We start from the raw sequence: 8648 nt of genomic DNA on the forward strand, positions 1-8648 counted from the left end.
TAGAAACATTCAGAAGAATGGCAAAACCCCCCACAAAAACCCACAAATGATAGATACAAACCCTCAAAGACTTCAGATATTGGAATAATCAGATAGAACATGAAATAATCATTTATTTTATTTTTTTTTTTTTTTGAGACAGAGTCTCTCTCTGTTGTCCAGGCTGGAGTGCAGTGTCACGATCTCGGCTGACTACAACCTTCACCTTCCGGGTTCAAGCAATTCTCTGCCTCAGCCTCCCGACTAGCTGGGATTACAGGTACATGCCACCATGCCTGGCTAATTTTTTGTATTTTTAGTAGAGATGGGGTTTCACCATTTTGGCCAGGCTGGTCTTGAACACCTGATCTCGTAATCCACCCGCCTCGAGCTCCCAAAGTGCTGAGATTACAGGCGTGAGCCATGGTGCTTGGCCAAAAAGCGACAGACCAGAAGGCCATGGGGTCAAATAATTTTTTTTTTTTTTTGAGATCGAGTCTCACTCTGTTGCCCAGGCTGGAGTACAGTGAGTGGCGTGATCTCGGCTCACTACAACCTTCACCTCCCAGATTCAAGCAATTTTCCTGCCTCAGCCTCCCCAGTAGCTGGAATTACAGGCGCCTGGCTAACTTTTGTATTTTTAATAGAGATGGGGTTTCACTATGTTGGCTAGGCTGGTCTCGAACTCCTGACCTCAAGTGATCCACCAGACTCAGCCTCCCAAAGTTCTGGGATTACAGGCGTGAGCTACCGTGCCTGGCCACATTTTAAAAGTTTTACAAAGATTAGCAAGGTATAATAGACAACAAAAAATGACCAAGTGGATTGTGAAAAACAAAAAACTCCCCCCCCCCAAAAAAAGGAAAACAAAAAACCCAATAGAACTTGAGATAAAAGTGTAGTAATTAAAATTTTTAAACTCGGTGGATGGATTAAACACAGCTGAAGAAAAAAAAATAGTAAACTGGAAGATAGAGCTGAGGACATTATCAAGAATGCAAACCATAGGGAAAGAGATGGAAAAAAACAAGATGTTAAAGTGAAATGAAAGACAGAATGAGGTCTAACACATATCTCATTATATTTCCCAAAGAGAATAGGATAAAGAGCAAAGATAACTTCTAATATTAATAATGCAAATTAAGGCCAGGTGTGGTGGCTCAGGCCTGTAATCCCAGCACTTTTGGGAGACTGAGGTGGGCAGATCACCTGAGGTCAGGAGTTTGAGCCCAGCCTGGCCAACATGGTGAAACCCCGTCTCTATTAAAAATTTCAAAATTTTTTTTGTTTTGAAAAACAAAAATTAGGCTGGTCGCAGTGGCTCATGCCTGTAATCCTAGCACTTTGGAAGGCCGAGGTGGGCGGATTACGAGGTCAGGAAATCGAGACCATCCTGGCTAATACGGTGAAACCCCGTCTCTACTAAAAATACAAAAAAAAAAAATTAGCCGGGTGTGGTGGCGGGCACCTGTAGTCCCAGCTACTTGGGAGGCTGAGGCAGGAGAACGGCATGAACACAGGTGGCAGAGCTTGCAATGAGCCGAGATTGTGCCACCGCACTCCAGCCTGGGTGACCGAGCGAAACTCCATCTCAAAAAAAAAAAAAATTAGCCGGGCATGTTGGCACATGCCTGTAATCCCAGCTACTTGTGAGGCTGAGGCTGGAGAATTGCTTGAATCCAGGAGGCGGAGGTTGCAGTGAGCTGAGATTGCACCACTGCACTCCAGCCTGGGCAACAGAGAGTCCACCTCCATCAATCAATCAATCAATAAAAGAAAAAGAAAAATACAAAAATTAGCCGGGCATGATGGCACGCACCTGTAGTCCTGTAGTCCCAGCTACTTGGGAGGCTGAGGTAGGTGGATTGCTCAGCTCAGCGTCACTGCAGTCCAGGAATCTGAGACTGCAGTGAGCAAAAAATCAGCAAGAAAGGAGGGGGGACCCTATCTCTTACCTGCAAAAGCCATAAAATGGGAATTTAGCAAGATAACATGGATACATTTCTTTATTAAAAAAATGCTCGCTGGGCGATTACATGCCAGTAATCCCAGCACTTTGGGAGGCTAAGGTGGGCAGATCACTTGAGCTCAGGAATTCAAGACCAGCCTGGGCAACAAGGCAAGACCCTGTCTCTCTAAAAAATAAATAAAAAGTTTTAGGCTGGGCACGGTGGCTCACATCTGTAATCCCAGCACTTTAGGAGGCTGAGGTAGGGGGATCACTTGAGGCCAGGAGTTTGAGACCAGTCTGGCCAACATGGTGAAACCCCATCTCTACTAAAAATACAAAAATTAGCCAGGCATGGTGGCATGTGCCTATAATCCCAGCTGCTCAGGAGGCTGAGGCGGGAGAATCGCTTGAACCCCGGAGGCGGAGGTTGCAGTGAGTGATGGCGCCACTGCATTCCAGCCTGGGCAACAGAGTGAGACTCTGTCTCAAAATAAAATAAATAAATAAATAAATAAAAATTTTTAAATGCTGAAGGAAACCATTTACAGAAATACATATATTTCTCTTTCTATGAAGCTCAAAAATTGCCAGACACTGTAGTTTGCACCTATAATCCCAGCTACTTGGGAGCCCAAGGCAGGAAGATCTCTTGAGGCTGGGAGTTCCAGACCAGCCTAAGCAATATAGCATGACCCTGTTTCTACAAAAATAAATAAATTGGCAAAATTTAACAGTATATTGTTTAGGGATACACACACAATGAAGAAAAGTAAGGAAGTGATTACTTTCAAATTCAAGATCATGGTTAACTCTGGAGAAGTGGGTAAGTATGTAACTGGGGAGGTAAGCACACAGGCTCTTAAGCTATTGTAATATTCTACCTCTTAATCCAGGTGATAGGTATGTGGGTGTTTTATGTATTCTTTTGTATTAAGACATTTCATTTAAAAAATACACTAGCCAGGCACGGTGGCTCATGCCTGTAATCCCAGCACTTTGGGAGGCCAAGGCAGGCAGATCACCTGAGGTTGGGAGTTCGAGACCAGCCTGACCGACATGGAGAAATCCCGTCTCTACTAAAAATACAAAATTAGCTGGGCGTGGTGGCGCATGCCTGTGGTCCCAGCTACTCAGGAGGCTGAGGCAGGAGAATCGCTTGAACCTAGGGGGCGGAGGTTGCAGTGAGCCGAGATCATGCCATTGCACTCCAGCCTGGGCAACAAGAATGAAACTCTGTCTCAAACAACAACAACAAAACAACAACAACAACAACAAACCATTAAAAATACAGTCACATGCCACCTAATGAGTTTTCAGTCAATGATGGACCACATATGTGATGGCGGTCCCATAAGACTATAATACCATATTTTTACTGTACCTTTTCTATATATTTATATATGTTTAGATACAGAAATACTTACCATTGTGTTATAATTGCCTATAGGGTCCAGTGCAGGTTTGTAGCCTGGGAGCAATAGGCTGTACCGTATAGCTTATGTCATCTAGGTTTGTGTGGGGACACTATGATGATTTGCACAGTGATGAAATTGCCTAATGACACACTTCTCAGAATGTATTCCCATCGTTAAGTGAAAATGGGACCGTATATACTATATAAAATAGTTAATATATAAAATGACAATATACCTCATAGATACACACCACATTGAAAAACAGATACACAGGCTGGGCGTGGTGGTTCACGCATATAATCTCAGCACTGTGGGAGGCCAAGGCGGGTGGATGGCTTGAGGTCAGGAGTTTGAGACTAGCCTGGCCAACATGGTGAAAACCTGTCTCAACTAAAAATACAAAAATTAGCCACACGTGGTGGTGGGTGCCTGTAATTCCAGGTACTTGGGAGGCTGAGGCAGGACAGTCACTTGAATCCGGGAGGTGGAGGTTGCAGTGAGCCGAGTTAGCGCTAGTGCACTCCGGCCTGGGCGACAGAGAGACTCTGTCTCAAACAAACGAACAAACAAACAAAAAGAAAGAAAAAAGAAAAGAAAAACAGACACACAGAGAAAACAAAACAAAACAAAAAAAACGTGGCACTGAAATCTACTTGATGAAAAACCCTGGTCTCCTAAAGGACGCTTTGTTCGAATCTGCAAAATGCTTTTCTGATCTCCTGTGCCTGTTACTGCAGTGCAAAGAAATGAAAACCAGGCCAGGTGCGGTGGCTCATGCCTATAATCCCAGCACTTTGGGAGGCTGAGGCAGGCAGATCACCTGAGGTCGGGAGTTCGAGACCAGCCTTGCCAACATGGCGAAACCCCATCTCTACTACAAAAATACAAAGTTAGCTGGGCGTGGTGGCATATGCCTGTAATCCCAGCTACTCAGGAGGCTGAAGCAAGAGAATCGCTTGAACTTGGAAGTTGGAGGTTGTGGTGAGCCGAGATTGTGCCATTGCACTCCAGCCTGGGCAACAAGAACAAAACTCCATCTAAAAAGAAAAAAAAGAAAAGAAAACCAGCTAAATAACTTGGAAAATGGTGGTTACATGTTGACTTTCTTTTTTTCTGGAGATGTAGTCTCACTCTGTCGCCCAGGCTGGTAAGCAGTGGCGCAATCTTGGCTCACTGCAACCTCCACCTCCCGGGTTCGAGCAATTCTCCTGCCTCAGCCTCCTGAGTAGCTGGGACTACAGGCGCACGCTACCAAGCCCTGCTAATTTTTTTGTATTTTAGTAGAGATGGGTTTCACCATATTGCCCAGGCTGGTTTCGAACTCCTGACCTCAGGCAAGCCCACCTCGGCCTCACAAAGTGCTGGGATTACAGGCATGAGCCACTGTGCCCGGCCACGTGTTGACTTTCTACTCAGAGAATACTTGGATTGAACCTCTTAGCTATTTGGATCTCAGACAAGGCATCACAAAGTCAGGGAAAGCTCTACCTCGTAAGTTGTACTGACATCTTACCAGTGCTGGTCTACAAACACAGGCCTGTATGTAGCAGCCAATGTTTCTCCTAGACTGTGGTTTCCATCTTTGGAGGTGGAAGCCGTTGGGGGACAAGCAGTCCCCAGCTCCTGCTTTTAACAGAGCTGTTCTGATTTTATTCATTTTACATGAGGCCTCCGATATGACTTTGTTTGATGGGTTCCACCTGTCAAAAAAGTTCAAACAGCATTGTCTTAGAGGAATTCTAGTTTTCTGGAGTTGAAAATGCAGACCACTTTCTCAAAACTTTCATTCTTGTGCCAGGCACAGTGGCTCACACTTTGGGAGGCCGAGGCAGGCGTATCACCTGAGGTCCAGGAGTTCGAGACCAGCCTGGCCAACATGGTGAAATCCTGTTTCTACTAAAAATACAAAAATTAGCTGGGCGTGGTGGTGGGCACCTATAGTTCCAGCTACTCTGGAGGCTGAGGCAGGAGAATCGCTTAAACTTGGGAGGTGGAGGTTGCAGTGAGCCAAGATTGTGCCACTGCACTCCAGCCTGGATGCCAGAGCAAGACTCCAACTCAAAAACAAACAAACAAACAACAAAAAAAAACTTCCATTCTAGCAAGATTATATTGACCTCAGCAAGATATGGCTTCTAAAAATAAACATATAAAAACACAGCATTCATGGTGACCAAAATGCGCACCCAATGAGTAATTTGCACTGCAGCAAATCTTAAGATTGCCTGCTTGCTCTCCTCTCCTCAGTCCACCCTCCTAAGTAATAGTCAATGGCCCTAGAACAGTGAGAGGAACATGGGGCAGATCTGAAACCAATCTAAGCCACGCTGGTGAGTAAAATCCAGCCAACCCTCTGATCCACGCTGAATCTGTGTCCTTCACTTACTCTGGACAGCCTCCTGAGTGGGGGACTATGTGAGTCTACATCTGTCCATTCCACTTCTCAATCTGAAGGGCAAGCACTAGAGAAGATATGTGGTGTTTGTGGGTCAGTAATCAAAACTTGGGAAGGCCTGGAATCCCAGCACTTTGGGAGACTGAGGCAGACGAATCACTTGAGGTCAGGAGTTTTGAGACCAGCCTGGCCAACACAGTGAAACCCCGTCTCTTCTAAAAATATAAAAATTAGCTGGGTGTGTAGGATGCACCTATAATCCCAGCTACTTGGGAGGCTAAGGCAGGTGAATGGCGTGAACCCAGGAGGCAGAGCTTGCAGTGAGCCAAGATTGTGCTACTGCACTCCAGCCTGGGCAACAGAGCAAGATTCTGTCTCAAAAAAAACAAAAACACAAAAACAAAAATTGGGAAGTGATTTCATTATGGTAACTAGCAGGTATGGAACTGGGCTCCTTAAGGGGTTCATGGAGCTGGTGAATGAGCAAAGCTCCATCAGATGGTAAACGAACTTCTGCCAACCTCAGCAAAAACACCCTTATCCCACCCGCTCCCTCTGCCACACCTACCTAACTTGCCAGGGAAAGGTCAAGCAGCCAGTCTGTCCAAGAATATAATGACTAGTTTACTGTTCTCTTGTTCACCAGCCCTGAACAACTGGTGTTGGGCTGGTCCTCTTTGGGAGACATGGTATGTGATACTGTGCTCATTGGGTGGCTAGAAGAAAAAAGGAATATGCATTTTTAAGTGGCATTTTCGAATTGTTTCAAGAGTTGCACCAAATATGCATTTTGGCTGAATGAGTATTAAAATCAGCATTTGGTGGTCATAGCCAAATATTGCTATTGAGGAATTGGTTGGAACACAATAATGAATTTGAAATTCTATCAAAAATTATTTTTTGAGACAGGGTCTCACTCTGTCACCCAGGCTGGAGTGCAGTGGCGCCATCTCAGGTCAGTGCAACCTCCACCTCCCAAGTTCAAGCGATCCTCCCACCTTAGTCTCCCAAGTAGCTGGGACCACAGGTGTGCACCACCATGTCTGGCTAATTTTTTGTATTATTATATTTTTAACAGAGACGGGGTGTCACCATGTTGCCCATACTGGAAAAAAAATTTAATTGATACCATTTAATCATTACAATCATCAGAATTCTCCTAAGTTTGATGCTGGGCTGGTATGCTACTTTTTTTTTTTTTTTTTGAGACGGAGTTTTGCTCTTGTTGCCCAGACTGTGGTGCAATGGTGCAATCTCAGCTCACCACAACCTCTGCCACCCGGGTTCAAGCAATTCTCCTGCCTCAGCCTCCTGAGTAGCTGGGATTACAAGCACCTGCCACCACCATGCCAGGCTAATTTTATATTTGTATTAGAGATGGAGGTTTCTCCATGTTGCCCAATCTGGTCTTGAACTCCTGACCTCAGGTGATCTGCCTGCCTTGGCCTCCCAAAGTTTTGGGATTACAGGTGTGAGCCACCGTGCCCAGCTGATATGCTACCTTCTTAGCACCACCCATTGCTTTATTGCTCCTGAAGTATCTGCACGTTTGTAATACTAAATAGATGCTCACTTTTATCTGAGGTTGGTGGAAGGGCAAGTTGCTTTCTGGCTGGTCCTACCACCAAATTGGTTGTTCCATGCCAATAGCAAGGTAAGGACTTATGTCTTCCTTCTCAATTCCTAGACTTTGGGCAGTGCCTCACGATGCCTTCTGAGATGCACTTACAAGACTTGCCATACTGATTCATTCCCAATATTTTGCCTGCCTTATATTTTAAAATTCTTACAAACTTTTGTTAGTTCAAGAGTATAAAGTTCTTGAACTTATGCAACATTCTATTTCCCTATTTTATTACTGCAAACTTTCCAAGTTTTTTTTTTTTTTTGAGTCTTGCTCTGTTGTCCAGTCTGGAGTACAGTGGCACAATCTTGTCTCACTGCAACCTCCGCCTCCCGGGTTCAAGCAATTCTCCTGCCTCAACCTCCCGAGTAGCTGGGATTACAAGCATGTGCCACCACACCCAGCTGATTTTTGTATTTTCAGTAGAGATGGGGTTTCACCATGTTGGCCAGGCTGGTCTCAAACTCGTGACCTCAAGTGATCCAACCTCGGCCTCCCAATCACACTAGGATTACAGGCATGAGACACTGCACCCAGCCTAGTTTTAACTTTTTGATTACAAAATTGTTTACATGATTAACTGAGGTGCTTTAGTTCTCTAACATATTTATCTTTCAAATAACTGACAAAATTTCTACATAATTCTCACAACTAAAATATTTACCTGTGTTTGAAATTATTGGGATACTTGTAATACATCTGGATGTCAAGCCCATTGGAGCTACAGCAGCTGCTGCGCTGATCAGGTAAGACGGCAGTCATCTCCGTGATCACACAACTATGAACCATGCGCTAATTCAGGGATGCACTAATGCACGTGCTCATTCTATTTGAGTCGTAGGCTGAAGGTGTTGATAGTCCATCATTTCCACTCTTCTGAAGCTCATACATCAGCAAGCATGAATGAAAATGACTTCTGCCTGTGCCTGGATCAAGATTTCCTAATAAACGTTCCTGTGTGTTGCCACTGGTTTAAATCTTAGGACTATTCATCGGTCTTATATGAGGGCTGTTTCTGGAATGCTTGTAAGGCAAGTTGTAGATGTTTTGGTGGGCTAATACAATCCCATCGGTAAGTATTCTAGTTATCCCTATTCTGTGGGTGAGAGAAGGAAACCAAAGCCTGGGGCAGAGGGTGCCATGTTCTTCTAGTGTAGGCTGATGTATACATCTGATTTGCAGGACTGAAAAAGTTCTTATTCATCAAAACCACCCCTGCAGATTCAAGTTAGCCGGTACATGAGGTTGAGTTTTGGGTCTTTTCCTCAAGATAGGAAAATGGAG

This window comes from Theropithecus gelada, chromosome 11, assembly GCF_003255815.1.
Source record: "Theropithecus gelada isolate Dixy chromosome 11, Tgel_1.0, whole genome shotgun sequence".
In the NCBI taxonomy this organism is placed as follows: Eukaryota; Metazoa; Chordata; class Mammalia; order Primates; family Cercopithecidae; genus Theropithecus; species Theropithecus gelada.